This window comes from Triturus cristatus, chromosome 5_1 (genome assembly GCF_964204655.1).
Source record: "Triturus cristatus chromosome 5_1, aTriCri1.1, whole genome shotgun sequence".
NCBI classification, from domain to species: domain Eukaryota; kingdom Metazoa; phylum Chordata; class Amphibia; order Caudata; family Salamandridae; genus Triturus; species Triturus cristatus.
In genome coordinates, this window is record NC_140587.1 from 257,357,787 (window position 1) to 257,378,839 (window position 21,053).

Here is a 21,053-nt window from a genome sequence, read left to right on the forward strand (position 1 = left end):
CATGCCGAACCTGAGCGTAGCGGAAAAACTCCCTCTCACTAAGCTCATACTCGCTCCGGAGCGCCGCGAAGGTCTTGACCGCGCCTTTAACCCACAGATCCCCCACTCTGCTAATGCCGATCGTGTCCCAGTGCTCAAAGCCTTTCGTCGTCCAAAGGCTCCCCAGGCGGTCTGAGGCAAACAAGGGAGTAGCACACGTTAAACGCTAACTCCAGCCCATCGCTACATTCGCCGCCTTCCACACCCGTACCGCAATCTTGGTAGGGCCCGTGAGGGTCCTACCAGCAGATCGGGAGTAAAACGCTCTGTTATAATTACCGCCGGGAAGCAGGAATTTATCCATCTCATACGCCGGGTTCAGACCAGGAGCATACGTGGCATGGTTAATTGCCGACAGTTGGGAGGCCCAATAGTACCGTCTAATGTCAGGAAGCGCGATGCCCCCGTCATACCAGGGGAGAGTAAGCTTTGCCAGAGCGATACGCGCCCGCCCGTCCCAGACCAGTCTCCTCTGCAGACTCTCCACCTCCCGAAAGTAGGCCACCGGAATGACATCAAAGGAGTTCTGAAGTGCGTAAAGAAATCTGGGAAGGGACATCATTTTAAACAGGGCCGCGCGACCAAGCGGAGACAGGGGCAACCTACACCAACGAGCCGTATCCACCCTCAAACGTCGGAGTGGAGACAGGAGGTTCTGCTCATAGCGGACCGCCGGGTCCAACGAAACATATACCCCCAGGTACTTAAAGCCGGATGAGGACGTTTGGATAGGAAGTAGAGGCGGCAAAATGGGAGGGCCACCAGAGATAGGGTACACACAAGATTTGGACCAGTTAATTATCAAACCCGAGTTTTTCCCAAAGGAAGTGAGGACATCAAAGAGAACATTAAGCGACTGTCGCGGCGAGGTGAGGTACAGAAGAATATCATCCGCGTACAGCGAGACCCGATCCTCGAAGCCCGGGGCCCACCGGATCCCTCTGATAGAGGGCTCCCAGCGGAGCCAGGCGGCGAGCGGTTCCAAGGCAAGAGCAAAAAGCAGAGGGGACAACGGGCACCCCTGCCTAGTGCCCCTCCCGAGAGCAAAAGGCCGGGAAGCCCGCCCATTGACAACCACCTGAGCCATTGGTCCGGCATAAAGAATCTTCACCCAGCTAAGAAATCCCTCCCCAAAGCCAAACTTCTCCAAGACCGCCCAGAGGAATGGCCACTCGATGGTATCAAAGGCCATGGTGGCGTCCAAGGAAACCAATACGGCTGGTTCAGAAAAATATTCCGCCCTAGCTAGGACGCCGTGCAGCCGCCGCAGATTAAGAGCGGTATTACGGTGGGGGATGAAGCCGCATTGATCCGGATGAATCAGATCACAGATAACGCTCAGCAAGCGGTTGGCGAGGACTTTAGCCAGGATTTTGGGTTCTGCGTTTAAGAGGGAGATAGGTCTATATGAAGCGCAGCGGTCACGTGGTTTACCCTCCTTAGGAATCACGACTATAGTCGCCAGACGCTGGTCGGCAGGAAGGGAACCCCTCTCGTTCGACTCCTGAAACATACGACGGAGGAAGGGCGCGATTTTATCCGGGCGTAGTTTATATAGTTCGATCGGCAGGCCATTAGGGCCCATGGCTTTGCCCGAGCGAAGGGAGCTAATCGCAGTAGCAATCTCATCGACGGACAAGGGGGCATCCAACTGCTCACGGTCCTCGACGGATAAGCCGGGCAGGACAATATCCCGTAGTAGAAGACGAGAGTCGTCTTCATCTCTATCAGACACCGGGGAATACACCGCCCGGAGGTGGTCAGCAAAGCACTCCACAATCTCGCCAGGCTCAGTCACACACACTCCATCCGCAACCCGGAGCTCTGGGACCACACGATTCACTCTCTCCTTCCTATCCAGCCAAGCAATCAATTTACCAGCCTTGTCTCCAGCATCATACAACCTACCCTGCTGCTCCCTATACATGGTCCTGGCAGCGTCAGTGACAAGGGACTTATACTCGAACTGCTTCAGGCTGAGGGCATGTAGCCCATCCAGAGTGACACCCGTCTCCAAGGCCGCCTCCAACCCCAAGATGTCGGTCTCCAGCTTCACCACCGCCTCCATCTTAACCTTCTTAGCCGCCACTATCTGGGATAGGGCCTGCCCACGGAGTACTGCCTTAAAAGCTTCCCACAGGGACACTGCGGACATCACCGACCCATCATTCTCAAGGAAGTATTGGTCAATCGACTTGACCAGGCTATAGCGGATCGTGGGGTTCCGCAGGTACCAAGGGTTAATAGGAGCGATCCGCCCAGCAGACCGCGTCCCAGTGTCAAAAAGCAACCACAGTGGGGAATGATCAGAAATACCCCGGGCCAGATGCTTAACCTCTCGAATCCGGGCAGTCTGGGCCGCGGGCATAAGAAAGTAATCCAATCTGGAGAGACTCCCATGCGCCCCAGAGTGAAAGGTGTACTGACACTGTGTAGGATGCATTAACCTCCAGCAATCGACCAGACCGAAGGTCTCCAAGAATCCGCCAAGCCACGCCTGCGCAGCAGGGAGGGCCCTGGGCGGGTGGCGATCCCGGTCGCCCGAAACTACCGAATTGAAATCCCCACCCATAAGCAGAAGACTGTCAGGAAGCTCAAGCAGCATTCGACCCAAGTCTGAAAAGGTGGAGTTCTGGAGGCCCGGGGGAACATAGACAGAGACCAAGGAAAGGGACTGCCCCTCCCACCGCCCAGTCAAAGCCACATAGCGCCCTCTATCGTCCGGGACTACCCTGGTGATCTCCAGCGGAAGTGAAGAGCGCAGGAGAATGCCAACCCCTCTAGAGCCAGTGGTGAAACCAGAATGGGCAACGAGTCGGTACCCCCCCCTGTTCATGGCATGACAAACGTTACCCACCAGATGCGTCTCCTGTAAAAACACCACATCAGGAGACATACGTCGCAAATACTGCAGCACAACACCCCGTTTGATACGGTCCCCCAATCCATTGACGTTCCATGACATCAACCTCAACCCGTCCCCCCCCATCCCCTCCAGTCGATCAAGGGTCCCCCAGCAGATAGCGCAACGCCCGAAACTGGAACAAAACAAAGACCTCGCATTAAAGACAAAACACACAAATCAAAACCCCCCAACCCCCCCCAACTTCCAACTCCCCCCACCCTGCACCCCTGCGACCCGAAAAACCACCCCAACTTGCAGTGTGCCTGTCGCCCCATAAACCCCATTCTACGGAAAGACCCCGGAGGAGGAGAGGGACCCGTCCCCGACCGCCCCCCACATAGATCATAATGAAACAAAATGCAAAAGAGAAGTTGAACCCAGCCGAACAGTACAAAATGGCAAAGTCAAGGACCAAAGTCACTCCGAGGGAGACCCGCCACCCTCGGTACCAGCAAAGGGCCCAGGCCGGTCCCCGCGGCCCGGCAGCGAGTCAAGCCAGTCACTCACAGTCGCGGGAGAGTCAAAAAAGGTTGTCCGATCGTCGTGCTCCACTCGGAGCCTAGCAGGAAAAAGCATGGAGTACTTGAGACCCAGGTCGCGGAGGCGACGCTTTACCCCCTGGAAGCCCATCCTCTGTTTCTGGACAAGTTGGGTGAAGTCCGGGAAAAAGTTAATAGACGCATTCTCATGGCGGACCGGGCCATGGGCCCGCGAGGCCTGCAAAATCACATCTCGGTCTCTGTAGTAGAAAAGTTTGGCAACAATGGGCCTCGGGGGGGCCCCCGGCCGCGGCCGCCCGCCCGGAACTCGATGGGCCCGCTCCACGGCAAAGAACTTACTCAGGCCGGCGGGGGCAAGATGCTTGAGGATGAGCTCCTCCACCATGAGATCCACCGGGTGGTTGTCTGAGGTCTCCGGGACGCCTATGACGCGGATGTTATTGCGGCGGGCCCGTCCCTCAAAGTCCTCCAGCCGCCGGGCCATCAGATCGTTGGCCGACTTGAGGTCGCCGAGAGTGGCCCGCTGGTCCGACACCTCCGCAACCAGGGTGGACGTCCGCACGTCAAGCGATTGAACCCTCTCGTTGGTCTTGGAGAGATCCGCCCGAATCAGTGCGACATCAATAGCCACCGTGTCGATTTTACGGGCCAAGGCCTCGTATTGCGTAGCAATAGTCTCCTTGATGCCGTTAATGGCGCCCATAATGTCCTGCAGGGACGGATCCGAAGACATGGACGGGCCACCACCAGCTTCGTCCGAGGGGGCACCAGCCGCTCCAGGGGACCCTCTTCCTTGAGTATAGCGGTCCATGTTGTTCGTCTGGACCGGACCCCCGCGGAGGGATGTCTTAGTCTTACGCCCCTCGGGGCCCCTCTGCCACCCATGAGAACCACGCTCACCAACGGGGACCACCGGCCAAGCGTCAAGGGGGCACCGGCCACTCAGTCAGAAGCCGCACCAGATACCGTGATGCGGCCGGGCGAGGAGACCAAAGTCAACGGGCACACTGGCGGCAGGCGGAGACAAGGGCATCCAGCAGAGATAAACACCCAGCCGCTCCAAGCAGTTACGATTTCCAGCCCCTCAGGGATCCAAAAGTGAAACCGAAAGTAATGGAGCGGCCACTGGCACAGATCCGCTGCCGCTGTTGTTCAATTACGCCCCGGCTCCACAGGTCACCCTCGCACCGGGCACAGCCATCGATTGGGCCTCGAAAGTTCCAACCACCGTAGATCAGGATTCCCAGGTCCGATTCGGTTTCTGAAAGAAGGTCAACGTTCAGCCAGAATTCGCCTTCCAGATTCCGTCAGCCAAGTCAGGATAAAGTCAGGATAAATTCCGAGGAGCAGCGAGGGTCCGGGGAGCCCTGTGCTCACGCGACCATCTTGGATGCGCGCTAGGCTCCTCCTCCCTGCCGAGTTTTTTTAAATATCAAATTCTATAGATCTACAAATGTCATTGTTGGGTGCAGAGCAGCACCAACATTCCACCTCCTGCTTTAGAGCACGCTGAGCCGGCAGGAAACACAATTCAGGGATTCAAGGATTATGATAGGATGTATCCACTCTTGCAAGCTCCCACCAGCACGGCCCCCTGCCGGAGCCACCCTATGGAGTTGTCCTTTGCATTGACAAGGTTCCTGCGTCAACTCTATTGGAAAGTAGAGCACTTGACTGGTCCCGGATTAGACTTTCACAGCTCTATGAAAATAACAAGGTGTACTTAGCTTTTTTCCATTTATTTTACATAAGCAGATTTATGCAGCAAAGGATTGCTCGCGAGTGTACCATATATAGGGCATGTAGCTTGCTCAGGGCCATTTTAACTATGCATTCTGGTACTTTCTGCCAACCTTTTGTCTCAAAAACCAATCTACAAGCACAGAATGCAATGAAACAAAATGACTAAATAGGTTACTGTCTGTCATGGGTCAATTTGGAACTCCCCTATGCTTTGGCCGGTTTTCTAAATCCCAATCTAGCCAAGCAGTGGCATACTCATCAGATGGTCCCACGTCCCTATGGGATTCAGTGGGTGGCGCATATGATGGACAGCCCTGGCCTGGCACCACTTGGTTCAGAACAACCACTGTGAGGTGAGCCAGAGCCTCTCCATTCAAGGACAAGTGTGGTGGGGTCTGAGAGAGGCTGTTGTGCCTTTATTTTATTTTATGTTTTATTTTATTTAATTTGGTTGTGGCGCTTTTCTTGTGAAGGAAACTGTGTGCATTTCACCTACAGTTTATTTTGGTTTGTTAAAACACTGTAAGCCAACATATGGTAGTCTCAGAACAATCTCAAAGACTCAGCAAAATATCTATAAGAGCGCCAACTAGAGCCAAATGTGAGCTGAGAAGAAAATAGTAACGTTTTAATAGAATTAATCAAGGTTGGATCTAAGCACCTTGATCTACGCGGTGAAAAATGTAGGTTTTAGGCATTTAACTAGTGGCCTAGGTTGGACAAGAGACTGCAAAGGTGGTGCATGGGTGTATGCTAATCATGCCCCTACTTGAAGAGGTGAGAGAGTCAGTTTTATATCCAAGGTGGACAGGGAGTACGTTCCACACAGATGATCCCTGTGCATGGAGGGTGCACAAATATCTCTATCGGAATGGCACAAGAGACAGTAGATTGAGATGTACAGATGTGTATCTAATGGCTGGGTAGTAAGGGTGAAACAGATTGACCAAGTGGAATCATTATTGACCATGCAATACTTTATAGACTATACAAAGGGTTTCGATGATTGTTCTTTCGTTTGCGAGGCACCAACGATGGGACATCAGAACCCACTGAGATATGATCAAAGTGAATACAAGACAAGCAGCATTAATCTGGTCTCTGAACTTTTGTGATTGATTTATTGGAAAGGTCCATGTAGAGGCTGTTGCAGTGATCAAGGCAGGAGATAGCCACTGCAAGAATCATAGAAACTTTCTGCGGGAGGTAAGTAAAAAAGTGGAAGAACATCAATTAGCAATCATAAGTGTAGTAAGCTAGTTTACTGATGGCATTTTTCTGGGGCGTGAAGGAGAGCTCGTTGTGAAGCATACAGAGAGGTTGCAAGCTTTTAAAGCTGACTGTAGGGGCTGCCGCCTCTGGTGCAGGAAACCAGGGTTCGAGCCTCGAGGTCGCGTCCACATCCTGTGATTCTGGGCAAATCACTTAATCTCCCCGTGCCTGAATGTGTAATGTAAATACGGTGCTATGTAAAGAGCTCCAATACCTTCGGGTCGAGTTCGCGCTATATAAATATGCAAAAAGTAGTTGTTAGAAGGTGGTTCTGACACTATGGGCCGCCCGGATTTTTCGCTTTTTGAGCACCTTATTGTTGAGCTTATACTGTGGGGGAGTCTCATAAGTTGGGACTCACCCACAGTGAACTCAGGATGGAAGAGACATGCCAGGGAAAGTCAGTGTGATTTACTGTGTTTTCACTTCCTTATTCCCCTATGGGAATGGGGAGCCAGGGGCTAGATTAACTTCAATTAGGCCTACAGATTCCAGACACGCACTTAAGTCCAATGTAGCAAATGTGAAAAGAAGTATTCTGCAGAATCCAAAGTCATATTTGTGCTGCTTTTGGGTCATCCAGAACTGTCATATTTCTCTGAGCCAGCCATGACCAGACCCAGGCGGAGGGCTGACCTCAGCTGGAGGGATTGATAACCTTTCTTCCACAAGCTAGGGCCTCCTCTCCACGAAGAGAAGATGGGAGGGGCTACAGGCTCATCAATTAGCAGCTGTCACTGGGTGCCAGGCACCAGGCTGCACCAAGGAGGGAAGGCAGCGTGGAAGGAGTTGGGTTTCAGAGGCGATGTGGCCAGAGACACTGGACGACGCCATTTTGAACAAACCCAGAGGCTGGACAAGAAGGAGGGAGCAGGGGCAGGAAAGTGATGTGTCGCTGTTTGATAGGACCAACAGGGACTTCCTGCCAGCCCCCTACTCAACTTTTAAAAAGTGCTTGCACAGGAAGAGAAGCTCTCCCTGGGGTGTGGTCGGTGGAGGCTGAAGGTGGTGGAGCCTGGCGCAATGGGCAGTTGGAAGGAGAGACCCCCTGACTGCCCCCAGGACCCAAACAGCACCAGAAGAAGAGTCCAGGACCGGTGCGCAGGAGCAGTGGCCTCTGCACAGGGAGAAGTGAGGCCCCGAAGGGGAGCCAGGCGAAAGGCTGGCGCAGGGAGCCAGTGAAGACCGTTTCCTGCAGAAGGCACCCTCTTGGAGACCCGGAGGGCAAAGGAGAGTGCTCTCAGTGGCTGGGGGCGCCACCAGGAGCCAGAGGACGCAAAAATGGAGGAGATCGGACCCCTGGGAGCTGAGATATGCCCCCCAGAAGGTACACGACCTTTGATGGGACCGACAACGAAACACGTGGGGCTCCGCCGCCGGTCTGGCAACTGCCCCGGGGTGGGTCAGGTCCCGGGGGCTGCCCCCCAAGGAAGAAAAGTCGGGGTGCGCGAGCCCACCCTGGCCCCCGCCGAAAAAGGAGGATGGGGAGCGCCATCGCGCTCCCCGTGAAGGTGGCTGTAAGCAGGGGGCCAGGAGCTCACCCTGGCCCCCACCGATGCTGGGTGTGGGGGAAAGCCGTTGCACCCCCCGAAGATGTTCGGGGGCCCGGGACCCCATACCCGGGTCCCGAGGGGGGAGAAGGTGGGGGGAAGTGTCGTCGCACTCCCCCCGAAGAACCGCTCCATGGAGGAGGCGGCGTGTCTGCCCGCTGGAGCGGGCAGACGAGAAGAACCGTGCCGGCTCCCGTGGCAGCACGCGAGGGTGCTGGCCGGGTGGGGAGCCGGCGGGGGCAGCCGGGGGTGGGCTCCCCAGGCTGCCCTCCATCGCGGAGGCAGGCGGTGTCCCGGGTGGGACCGGGACCCCGAACCAGAAGAATTGAGGCCCGAGGGGCCCAGGTGGGACCGGGCCCCAGAAATCAGAAGGAGCGGCTGGGGGTGGGCTCCCCAAGTTGCCGATCATCACCTGGGGGTTCGGGTGGGACCGGGCCCCCCACCGAGGGAGGAAGATGCGGCGAAGCCGCCGGCACCACCAACACGGCTCTCCCCGGCACAGCGGGAGAGCCGCTCATCTTTTATGCATAAAAAGGAGCTGGAAGCGCCCCATAATGCCTTGCAAGGCATGGGGAGAACATCGTTTTTGGCGCCTGGTGGCCCCCAGAGGAGGGGGTCACCCTCATGTGTGAAAGAAAGTGCATGGGGGCTGCAGGAGCACCGCAGCCTCCCCCAGCCTAAAGGAGAACCGTCCCCCCATAAGTTGGGGCATCTGAAAGAATAACCCCTCAAGGGCTCAGCCAGCATTTATCACCTTCTGGGCTGGAACTTATGTTCTACAGCTGAGGGTGTACTACGAAGTGCATCATGGAGTGAAGGGCTGAGTTGGGGATGTCTGGAGGTGAAGTGGTGTAACTGCACCGAAAGACATTTACTAATAGTTATTTCTTTCAGAGGGACTGAAGTTCATTTGTTTAATGTGATGTGCTGGTGTAAGGTGATGTCATAAGCCAAGTGGGGTTATGTTGTCAGACAGTCCTGCTAGGGTGTCTGGCTGTATATGCGTAATCCTGTGATTTCATCTGTGATGCCTTTAGAGGCTGTAATTGCAATGCATTCAAATGATCAACTAAGGTAATGAGTACTGTCATTCTAAAGTGTGCGTAAACATGGATTCTTGCTGCTGCGCTTAGGTGAAGACCCCAGACTGCTAGCCCTTAAGATATAGAGGTGCATACTTTATGATCAGTAGGAGATGCTCAGTCAGGGTCATGTGTCACCAAGGCAGGTTTACCCCTTTTTAATGCTGGTTGAGGTAATGGGGTGGGTCGCCACTGGGATGGTGCCAGTGCGCAGGGCCCTCGCTCCAGGTTATGTTCAACTAACTGCATTGGGGGCAAGTTGATGTGCATACATGGGAGTGGTGGTACTAGACCCCACCCCCCCTGCGGGAGGGGTGGAGATGTTATGCAATGTCACAAAGTAATTCCAACAGCTTATGTATATTTGTAAATTGGTGAATGGTATTGAGTAGTGTGTGTGTTTAATAAATGTACTCTTACTTTTATAAAGCAAAGTACAGACTGGGCAATCAATTATTGAGTGTTATTTTTGTGCACCTGCAAATGGCGATTACTAGCTAACACCACCTCCCTTGAGTAAGCCTCCGACTGCTCTGCAACGCTACCCTCTGAGAGTCAGGCGCTACAATTGGGTGTTTGGTTCCCAGTGAAGGACAAATGTAGTCATGTTATTTGTGCAGGCCACACAGATGCTGCCTCGTTTTCCAACAGTAGTTGAACAAGACTAAGAGTCCCCTGGAGCAGGAGCTCTGTTCTTTCTTTACTTTTGCATAACCTGTGTCTGACATCCAACAGTGAATGTGGGAAAGACACCCTGATACATTGGAAAGGTTGTGGGTGATGTTTTCTAGTTTGAGTAGCTGTGAGTCGTCAGCATGCATGTGATATACATTTCAATTGGAATACAGGATATTGGTATGAGAGAAAATATAGATGTTGACTATTGTTGGTGATAGTGTGAATCCTCAGGTACTCCACATGTGATGTTTCAGGATCTTGAAAAATACACCCATTTAACCTGGTGGGTGCAATTTGGCAAAAAAGAGGAAAACAAGGAGAGTACTGTTGTACTGATGTGTACTGAATTTTCAGATTTTCAAGCTAGAACTAGGCGGTCAGTGGTGTCAAATTGTACTGAAAGGTCAGTCACAATCAGGAAACAGAGAATCTTTTGGTCCTCTGTGTGAAGTACTTATATACTAATGTTTAGGTGCTCTGTCTAAAAGTTGCTGAGTTTATTTGATTCCAGATGAAAACAGAGTTGACTAGTGACATCTCCTTCCAACACCTTAGTAAGACAGCATAGTCTGGAGATATGTCTGTAATATTTAAGATTGACTGAGTCAGCTGTAGGTTGCTTTTAGAATGAAAGCAAAGGTAGGATGCTTTTTATGGTATGATCCTGTAAGAGAGGGAAACATTGATCATTGTGGTGATTATTGGCATCAGTGCTGAGAGACCCAAATGGACTTTACCATTACAAGCATCCAATTTTTTTGACAATAGGATTTGTCTGTGGTTGGTGTAAACTCAGCAACTGAGTCTTCAGGGTGGAGTTAAGGTAAGGACTCTGGAAGCATAGGGCCAGATGAAGAGATGCAATTACTTAGAGGTTCAATTTGTTTGATGAATGATAGTAATTTGTCACAAACATCGCTTGATGGCACGATGTGGTAGGAAGATTGATTGGGGGGGTCACCATTTCCCATAGATACAAAATTGTCCTTTATTTGAGTTTTCATTCTCTGTGACGCATGCTTGGAGATATTTCTTTTTTGGCTTTCTTCTCTGCTAATTTGCAGCATCTGCAGTGCCCTTTATTTGTGATGCAAACTGATGGTAATTTATTTTTTTTCAAGCATTTTTCTAGAGCTCTGACTTGACAGAGGTTATCTGTGAAACGTGTGGATTTTCAATGGGTTCTTTTAACTGGTGGATAGTATAGCAAAGGTATGTAGTGCAGTGGTTACATTTAAGATATCATCTGGGGACTCCAAATGGATATCAGGTGCTTGAAGAAGCAAGCAACTGAGAGAAATCAGGGTGAAAGTTATGGGTGAATTTGTTCTGTATCAAGATAATTTTCAATATTAAATTATGCATTAAGGAAACCCTCTCCTTGTTAACTGACCTATCCACCTTAAATTTAAGGAAAATAAACACCGATTTGACGCATCAGGCCGGACATATGCTAGACCTTATTCTAACTAATTCCCCGAATATCCGCTATAATACAACGACCCCTCTAGAGTGGTCAGATCCTCTTCTGGTGGATTTTTCGGTTCAGAGTAAACAAATATTAGGTGGTTCTAAAACCAGACCCACCAGAGCATTTAGGCAATGGCACAAAATCACTCCTCAATCCTTTCAGGATACCTTCATTCCCCCCCGCTATGATGAATCAGACAGCATAGAGGAACAATTAGTATCTTTGAATACTAACATGATGGCAGCCATAAATCATTTAGCCCCTTCTAAATCTCAATTAAACCCTCACAAACGGGCACAGACTCCATGGTACTCACCCTCTCTGAAAACAGAGAAATGCCACTGCAGAAAGCTGGAACGTACCTGGCGCCTCTCACATAATCAAGCGGATAAAGATCTATTTAGGAAAGCTTTGACGGCCTATAATAAAAATCTAAAGCTTGCTCGTAAATTATATATTGCTACTCAGATTGATAATGCCGAAAACTCCTCCCGCACGCTTTACCAAATATTAAATATATTTACTAACCCCAAAGCATGCAATACTGAGGCTGCCCCCACACAACTCCTCTGTGATAACATTACAAATTATCTAGTTCAGAAGATTGAAAAAATTTATCAAAAAATTACCTCGACTACCGCACCATGTTCTAGTCCGCTCATAAAATTAATCCCCGCTAAGGTGCCACTACAAACCCTAGACACCTTCCCTATATGCACCAATCTAGAAGTTGACGCCCTTCTAAAAAGCACCAAACCAGGCTCGCCCCTAGACCTTATGCCAGCTAAAATTGCTGCCACTTTGTCAACCTCTCTTGCAAACTCTATTGGTACTATCCTCAATAAATCCTTGGATGAAGGTGTCCTTACAAATGAATGGAAAGCTGCTCAGGTTGTTCCCATAATGAAAAACCCCAAGTTGTCACCAGAGGAAATCACCAATTACCGACCTATTTCCTTGCTCCCCCTTAATAGTAAACTTCTCGAAAAGCATGTTAATAAACATCTTTCTGAGTTTATAAAAGCCACTCAATGCCTAGATCCATCACAGTCGGGATTCCGCCCAAAACATAGTACCGAAACAACGTTGGTGGAGGTCATAGACAACATCCGATTGGCAGCAGACAAGGGTCAGGCAGTGATGCTGGTCCTGCTTGACCTGTCGGCTGCCTTCGACACCATATCCCATCAGGTTCTTATTACCCGCCTCAAGGAGATAGGTGTTAGGGGTAAAGCGCTGAGTTGGTTAAAAGATTTCCTTACCAATAGGACGCAAACAGTTAATCTTGGTCCCTATCGTTCTCAAACCACCTGTATTAACAAGGGGGTTCCACAGGGCTCTTGCTTGAGCCCCACATTATTCAACATCTATGTGACCCCCTTGGCAGAACACCTCAGAAGGTTGGGATTCATCCCCATATCCTATGCAGACGACACACAACTTGTGCTGTCATTTGATAAATCGAATCCACATACCCAAGATACTTTCTCTGAGGGAATGAAGGGTATTGCGCATTGGATGAGGGAGAATTTTCTACAACTGAATACCGATAAATCGGAAATAATGCTGTTTGGAGAGGCTAAACTAATATGATCCCCTAGTTGGTGGCCAGAGGAGTTAGGTTCTGCCCCGTCCCCTAAAGATGTAGTAAAGGATTTAGGAGTGCGTATTGATCAGGACCTAACTCTTGAAGAACATGTAAACACTACGGCCAGAACCTGCTTTCACACTCTTCGCATTCTTGAGAAGGGTATATCCCTTCCTTCCTCTAACCACTTGTAAAACTCTTATTCAATCGTTGATTATCAGTAGATTGGACTACTGCAATGCTCTATTGATTGCAGCCAAAGAAAAATCCTTAAATAAATTACAGGTTGTTCAGAACACTGCAGCCCGTTTAGTCAACAATGCACTTCCCAGGACCCCTTCTGCTCCTTTGCTCCGTGACCTTCATTGGCTCCCTATAAGAAAGAGAATCAGGTTTAAAATCTGCTGTATGGTTTTCAAATCACTACACAATTTGGGCCCTGGCTATCTGGCTCATAAATTAGTCAGATATTCTCCCACTAAAATGCTAAGATCTAGCCATCTCGCATATTTGTGTACTCCCCGTATCAAACTGGCGCGGATGGGAGGGAAGTCGTTCTCTCACCTTGCCCCCCGATACTGGAATCTCCTCCCACTACAACTACGTCAGTGCACCAACCTATTAGTCTTCAGGAAACTGCTGAAAACAGAGCCTTTTTAATCTCACTTGCTTGGTGGTCAATTGGCTGTCTCAGCGCAGAGATACCCCGTATGGGGTGATTCAGGCGCTATATAAAACCCACAAATAAAATAAATAAATAAATAAATAAATTACACCAGGACAGCTGAAAGACCCTCAAAAAGCAGATATAGTGTGGAACAGGCAGCCTTGTCAGTAACAACTATTTAAATGGTGCAACAAATCTACAACTTTTGCCTCAACCATTGATTCTCTTTTTTAGCTTCAGTTATGACTTTTTGCATATCCTGTAAAAAAATAGCCTAATCGGCTAATGTGAAATCCCTGGCATCCATGACACCCAATTGGTTAGCCAATGTGGGATTTAGAAACTGTCAGTAAATATGATCAGTACATGAACTCTACTACCAGGATGCTTTGCATTGCCGCTGAGTTTTGACACCTCCTTCACCCGAGGACACAGAGTTCCACAGGGAATGTGGAATGGGAAGAGAAACAACCATCTGATCATGGCTACTGAAGAATGGCCTACAAAACTGTTTGATGATACTGCACTACATCACCTGAATGTTATGTAGCTTTTATCCTGCATCCTTTACCACGCGTGACCTTTACCACGCAGTCTTTTCCACACAGGTAAGGGTGTATTGTAGGCTTTTACCTCTACTTTCACCTTTTACCACTCTGTACTTTAACATACAAGTTCTTAATTTGAAATAACATTATTTTTATGTTTTTTTTTAAATGGTTTAGGTGCATATAGAGGTAAAGGAGGGTAAGGATGATCTTATAGTTTAGGGTTGGGTAGAGATAAAGGGTGGTAAGGGTGATTTTAGGGTTTTACGGGTGGGAAGAGGTAAAGGATGATAAGTAGGGTTTAGGGGTAGGAAGAGGTAAAGGGAGGTAAGAGTGATTTGAGGATTAAGAGGTGGGTAAAGGTAAAGGATGGTTAGGGTGATTTTAGAATTTAGACGTGGGTAAAGGTAAATAAAGGTTTTAGGAAAAGAGTGGTTTTTGAGGGTCCCCAAAACACCTTAAATGTGTTTAATTTATTACCCAGTAGCGGTCGCCACTGGCTAGTTACAGTTAGGACCACGTTGCCATAGGAAACATTTTTGGGGGTTTGCTAATAACTTTGGTACCATTTGACGAATCTTCAAAAAACATTCCAAAAAAGTTCATCCACCTCAGCTGCTTCCTGGAAAGTTTTCAGATAGTACATCAACGCATGGGGGGGCCAGAAAAATCAGGGGTCCCAAAACACATTTACCCCATGCCATTTTCCTTAGGAAAATTGAACAGCATTACTGCAAAAACAGCTGAATGGAATTACACCAAATTTGGCAGAATGTTAGATCTTGGGCCAGAAAGTGCGCTTTTTGTGATTTGGTGTAAATATGTTTACTAATTTTTGATCAATTAAGGGTAGAAATATTTGTATATTTAATACCGCGGAGGATCCACGGAGTCAACAGTTCTAAAGATAAGATCTGACTGGCAAAGGTGTGGCGGAACCTATTTCGGGACTCGGGGGCTCAGTCATCTGTCCTGCAAAAAAACTAAACAACACATAGGTAGGCAGGGTAAGGATACCCTGCCTCTGTAAACCTTATGAGGGGAGGGAGGCTCCTGGGCCCAAAAACATAGTTTCATGGTTTTTACGGCCCAACGGATCTACAGATTTGTGGTGCTGTTAAACAAAAAAAAAATGGGTGTTCCTGCCTTTTTTTAAAAATAGGATTCCCTGGGATGGTCCAAAGTGTAGCCGCTTATATTTTTATTGGAGAGGGACCTCGTCCGCGGGCTGTATTATCTTTTTCAGGATTGGGCAGCAGCCCCCATCCCCAAGCCATTATTAGGTCACAAGGACCCCATCCCCAGGGTCTCATAACATTTTACAGGGAGGAAGGCTTGCAAGACCCACAGGCTATTCGTTGCCCCAGGGACCCCTGAGTACACCCCCTCCCAAAATAAAAAAAAACCTTGTGAATGTGAACTGAGCAGATTAGCCACTTATTTCACATTTACTGCTCCGCCTGGGGAGCACTGCATAGTGCCCTGCAAGAGCTTTAAAAAACATTTTTGGGGGAACCAGGCAGGCCCCTTGACACCACCAAGCAATTTTTTTTTTTACAATTTGGATGGCTGCAGGGAGTGCAACAGCCTCCCAGGAACATTAGAAAGAAACACACTATGGGCTCTATTATGATGTTCGGCGGACTTGAGTACGCCCAACACAGTTTCGGTGTGTGAACCGACCGACCATAAGTCGCAGTTCTGCACACCGTATTATGATCCATTTCTCTATGGAAGCTTGTTCTGCAGGTAGTTCTCACCCGCAGTACAAGCTCCAATAGAGAAATAGGAGTCTCTTTAAATCCCTGCACCGTATGGTAGGCACCTCACCGTGCCTGCCACACTCCCTGCATCGCGCCTGACACACGGTACAAGGATTTACAGGGGGACACCATAGGTGCCTCTAGAACCCTAACCAGAGGCACCAAAGGCAGAGGGGGTCCTGCTTCTCGACAGGCTTTGCATGTCAGAAAGCCAGTCATGAAATGCCTGTCGGAAACCAACATCATAATCCTGACAGCGGAAACGCCGTCCGTAGGGGATTGTGTGAGGCCTCCAACTGGTCATCGGGCTCCTTTAGCCTGTCGGAAGCCAGTCGGTCCGATCGGCCAGTTTAAACTCCGACCGCCTGCACTGTAATTAGGCGATCGGACTATAAGCCATGGATGTCGGTTGGAAAGCTTCCGACCTACGGTTGGAGGCTTTTCGACTGACATCCAAATGAGCTACTTAGTCTCTTAGGTCATTGAATTCATGAGCCCAGTAGAGCTTACCATATTATTTTAAAGTATTGGCCATATAAAACTAATTACTTTACATATTACATCGCTCGTGAAATGTTCTATGGAATAATTCATAGCATCACTGTAACATGTGAAATGGCATAACTGATTACAACACTGTATGGCGGGGGCATTAGTTATAGTTGATTTAGGTCATAAGTTGTAGTTATTTAAGATAACTATAACTAGTGAGTGTCAGTGCTTTTGTTAATTTAAAACAGTATGTTGTAACTGATATTTTCACCTAATTATAACATCCCTTTAACCTTTGCTTTTTTTCATTTAATGTATATATGTAGAAGATGACATCCCTGGACTGAGTATTACAACGTTTTGTAAAGGTTAACACACTTTAATAATTGTGTGGTAAAGGAATGCATGGAAGGACACATGGTAACATCTGATATTCCACCTGAACGGAAGAGTGCAAGAAGTGCTATGTCTCTTTCTATAAGAAATCTTAATTACTAATAAACAACAATGTTATCACCTCACACAGAATTTCTCAACTGTTTCGTTATGAACAACTGCAATAATTAATTAATTCAGTTGCACTATCGCTATTACTTAAATACCTATTAGTAGTGGTTCCGAATTCTGCCTTTGGATATGTATTTGTGGACTGTTCATTTGTTATTTCAATATATTATTCACTCTGGTTCAAATCCCTTTGTTTGTATAATTTCTAGACTGTGTCTCGTCTATCCTGTTGCATCATAAGGCTGCATCTAAAGAAAATAATTCTTAACAATGGAATTGTATCATACATTATCTTCAAAAATAAAGTGCCATGTAAGGAAGAATATTTTAATGCATTGCATATTCTGTTCAATATAGATTTAACTGGTGAGTAGCAAACTCCTATGATGAATACTGATTTTCAAAGTTTCAATCGACTAACACTGCCACTAGAAGTACTCCTTGTAAACCACCATTACACTGCTGGACTACTCATTCTGTCCTAGATCACTAAAGAGTGCTGCCTCTAATGGGATTCCATCAACTCAGCTGCATGTAAGAGGAGCTGGTCAATTTAGGGCCTGTGGACGCAGGTGCATCAGCTGTCACAGAAAGGAGAGAATGGTGTTTTTATGTAAGGATATCCTTGGCAGTACCCTCAAATGCCAATACAGTGACCTCTTAATTGTGTTGGGACATTGCCCAGTAGGAGAAGCCTACAGCATTCTGTTCTTCAAAGGTATGTTGGCTGTAAAAATTGGATGGATCAACTGCACAAACATTAAGGTCGCCGACAAAGCAGTCCCTGTTAGTGATGGAGAGTATATATTGGGTGAGCTGTAAGAATTAAGAAGGAAACAAGGTGAAGCCCTTCTTAGGAGGGGTAGGATCACTGCACAAATAAAGGATGTGTTTGGGCTGGTGACCATCTTGGATAGCACATATTCGAAGAATACTAAGGGAGGACTAATTAAATATTATGCTGGGGTTTAGTTGTTGTGAATCAAGAAAACCCCACCGCCTCTACCGTACTTTCAGTCCTTAGTGAGTATATTGCAATCGGAATGGAGGAGAATGACAATATCTGGCATGGAGAAACCATTGAGCCATGTTTCAGTGATGGCAGCAAGTTGAAAGAGTGATGTATGATGAAATCATGAATGTCAGTCAATCTTGACCACTGATCTGCACTGAGGATGCACTGTTTTAGGCACTGATAGGTATTGAAGACCCTAGGATTTTTTAGAAGGAAAGGTGGCGGGAGGTGGTATTGGATGTTTACTGGAAGTAGGTTTAGGGGAGTATTGTGTACGATGAGTGGGGGATATGCAGAGAGAAGGAGAGGTGAGGGTGTCACCTGTCACTGTTTGTGAGAAGCTGCTTGACTCTGGAAGAGAATTAGTGCAAGGGAATTTATTTTAGCTACTACATGTCCACATTTTTATTGAGATTTTTCCAACGTTTACAAAAATCAAAATGCAATCAACATGACATATGTTGTCTCCTGTAATGAAATACAGCATATGTATAGTGTAATCTATATTGTCCCACCCATTACTTCCCAGTCAGCACCACACTCACAATGCAGTTTATCACAGTTTTGGCGAGGAGGTGGACATTAGATATATTGTAAGTGTGCTCCAGATATCTTTAGGGCATGATGGTAATGGTAATTCCTCTACATACAACTCCAACTGTTCTTTACAGTAAGTCAGATCAAGGAGCCATTGTTTAGGTTTAGGTGCCGGCCTCTTGCCTCAGTCCATAGCGACTCTACGTTTTGCTAACAGCAATGCCACTGCTACAAATCTGTGGTATGTTGGGTGTATCGTCTTGACCATGTCAAGCAAACACATCTGAGGTGTGCATGCCAGTGTTTATTTTAGCTACTAATAGATGCATACACATTTATCAATATTGGGCTGATTGTCATGCATCATTGTCTTTCCATTATTGGAAATATTTATAGTGAGCAAGTAGCGTGGATTTTTTTGTTACAACGTCTTCACACAAGTAGTACGCTTCTCACAGTTGGTCCCAGAACTCGTTTACTGACCTGCCTCACAGTCAGAACACAGAAGAATGGAAAGGATCAATGAGATTATGCTTCTGGCTATATGATTAACAGATATGTTGAGCCTTAGCAGAACTGGCATCTCGAGGTCAATAATTTAGCAGGTGTGTCAATGAGTTGTGCAGTAGTGATGAATTCCATTTTAGTGGGGCTAACATCAGACAAGATGTTAGAGGGGCTTTTGATCTTTCAAGGTGGGTCCTGTAATGTTTCAGGAAGTTTCATGCAGATCACTAGTGATGAGATACTGACACGTGCTTGAGAGTTGGTCAAGTAATGATAGATATGGTGATTAAAGTTTGCAAGGCAGAACATTATATGCATTGATAAAGTTTTATCCAGTAATGTTAAATATCAAGCCTCCACCTAAAATGACCAGTAAGATCACTTTTCAGTATCTTAAGATCCTATTTCTGTTGTTTTCCAATAGGGCAATCAAAGACATAGGAGTTGGTGAGAGAGGATGTGGTGCAACGGTCAGAGCTGCCAACTTTGGAGCTGGGGATCCGGATTCACATCTCTGCGTCGGCGCAACATCCTGTGATTTGGGGAAAATCACTTAATCTCCCTGAGCCCAAGGTCAGCGCCTGGATACCCTCACAGGTGATAAGCCGCGCTGTATAAATCTACAAATTAATTATTCTTTTTTAAGATGAAGACCAAGGTATAGGAGGTGATTTGGTAGCTTATGGATATACATGGGAGCAACGTAGTCAGCCTCCAAAGGAATCAGTGAAGCATGATGGTATGGACTTGGTCAGTATCCCCTGAGAGAGTATGGGACATTCTTAGGGCTACTAATTGCTTCAAAGAGCTACTGAACAATGCAAGGATTCATGTTACAGCAGATCTGGTTACAATGCCCATACCCAGAGGATGTCCCAAAACAGCAACTTCTGTCAGGAGTACGTGACCAAGAGCGCCTAAATAAAGAAAAACCTACAATCCCCAAGAGCCATGCGGTTGGGGAGGAGTCAGCATTTACAAGACGACGCTGCGCGCACCAGTGAGCTTGCGTAATTCTGAATCGGAGTTTGGATTTTGTTTTCGGTGGCAGGAGTACGGCGAGCGAGAAGCCGCAGTTGCTAGCTCGGCTGAGCTAGTTTTGGCAGTCCTATGGTGATCAGATCATAAGAGGGTGCATCGCACCGGAGGGGTGAGTGCTGCATCAGGTATTCTCTCGTAGAGAAGACGTAAAGACGGCGTTTACACCGGACGGTGAACGTGCGTCTTATTTACGGCTAAAACGGCAGCGATGTTATTACCGTGGATGGCATTTTCTTTTCTTTACCCCAGAACAGACTGCTGTAACATTTCTGGGCACCGCGGTGCAGCAAACGCAATTGAATAGGTAGGGAAAGAGCGACTTTGGAGTGTATCGTTTTATTTATGGGAGTTATTTTTCTGTGTGCACCTTCACTGGATTTCCAGCGTGTTACCAACGCGGTAAAGTGATCGGGACTTCATATTTTTTGTGCTACTGGTTCCCCCTTGTATCCTGAACTTTGTCATGTGGGCCTTAAGATTTGTGTTTCAAACAAGACTTCATTTGTTATTTAACATATTGGATGCCCACAACAAGAACCGGTGAGCAGGCTGGATAAGTAGGAAATAAGGGATGGTGGGGCACACCTACTGGGGCTGTGTGGGCGGAAGTGAGAGTTTTGAAGTATAATCTTTATGCTCTGTTTTGTAGGAGTTATTCACCAGAACCAGATTGGTTGTTCTTATTTGGAGATATGCACGGACGTGCAAGGCTTTGGTGGATGAGGTAGTTATGGAATTTAGTGAGACCCTACAGAGAGTAGTCATATATGTGTATATGTGTTTTGATCTCTGTTGTTTTATTTTATAGGTTCTCATCCCTGCTGTTCCCTACCTTTCCCTTCCCTCACTTGATCGCCCTAACGCTCTGTGACTTTATTCGGCGTTTGGGGATGTCAAGGGGTGGACCCCTTATAGCATCATCCGGATCCTGAGGAGTACAGAACCTGACATCTTCCACCTTTGGCTGGGGAGGAGGGAGGAGCTGCATGGGGGGTTTCACAGGCGCTGAGGTCCATATGGCCAGCTGTGCTTCAGGGTCTCTTCGCATGCTCTCAACACCTTTGGACCTGTAGCAAATGATAGTGTTCAGTCAGATCCTCTTGGCCCGGATGGGCAGCAAGTGCAGCTGAACATCCAGCATCTTGGAG

General features: G+C 47.9%; 2 protein-coding genes across 3 annotated transcripts in view; one reads left to right on the top strand and one right to left on the bottom strand.

Moving 5' to 3' along the window:
• The window catches only part of TG (thyroglobulin), a 660,241-nt gene that overhangs the window by 101,261 nt on the left and 537,927 nt on the right, over window positions 1-21,053 (bottom strand). The gene's annotated exons all lie outside the window — the stretch shown is intronic.
• Window positions 19,914-21,053, top strand: part of SLA (Src like adaptor) — a 110,745-nt gene continuing 109,605 nt past the window's right edge. The window contains exon 1 of one of the 2 annotated variants that reach the window (XM_085604896.1): window positions 19,914-20,014. The gene's annotated coding sequence lies outside the window, so the exon portion shown is untranslated. Of the gene's footprint in view, window positions 20,015-20,188; window positions 20,210-21,053 lie in introns of those variants that run through there. The other variant, XM_085604897.1, reaches the window with a different exon arrangement.